This window comes from Lottia gigantea, assembly GCF_000327385.1.
Source record: "Lottia gigantea unplaced genomic scaffold LOTGIsca_243, whole genome shotgun sequence".
In the NCBI taxonomy this organism is placed as follows: domain Eukaryota; kingdom Metazoa; phylum Mollusca; class Gastropoda; family Lottiidae; genus Lottia; species Lottia gigantea.
Genome location: NW_008708717.1, coordinates 102,540 through 103,371, shown reverse-complemented (window position 1 = coordinate 103,371; position 832 = coordinate 102,540).

Genomic DNA, 832 nt, shown 5'->3' with positions numbered 1-832 from the left:
TAAGAAGGTAGGTAGGAAAGTAGGAAGTTTTCATGCATTTGGGGAAGAACAAGGTGGGTTGAAAAAAGCCCTGGTAAATGAGGAGAGGAATAAAGGGTTAACCTTCCCTATAAGTGGCATTCATGTTGCAAAAAGACCCCATTCCTTCATTCAAAATAGGCCTAATTCAGGAACTGGGTAACATTGAAGGACGTATATCTGGAAAACCCGAATGTGTTAGAACCTTTGCCCCAGCTCCCTAAACTAGCTTTAGGAAAGCACTTTGTAGTCATTTCCAGAATCTGCTTTTCTGGCCCTGAGATGCCTAACGGCGTGCAAAAATTCAGATTCCCAAGACAAGTAGAAATGGGTGTTTGTTCGAAAGAGTTGGACTTAGGAATATAGACATAGTTCTAAAAACAAGGGAAGGTTTTTAGGACAAACATGGTTTTTTGGACACTGAATTCAAATAAATGGGCTTAGTGGTTAGGCCTTTTCATTTTCAAAATGCAAAAAGTAGACTTTGAATGGGATTTTTAAAATGGCAATGGGCACTTTAGTTCTTCAAATTTTGATATGCCACCAATCGGCGGCCATCTTATTTTAGTAACTAAGTCTGTGCAACAAGTAGAAAAGCGCGGTAACCGGATAGTTTGAGTGACTTTAGGGATTTTGAACTTTACTGATCGAATAGAGGACTCGATTGGCCACCCGCATGCGCAATTTGATTCAAATTAGATTTAAATTGAACTCTAGGGCAGACATCTAGCGAAACATGGCTGAAATGAGGTTTTTTGCACATTTATTGTCAGGTGGCGGCCAAAAAAGGGACAATAGGGTTAAAGCACAATTT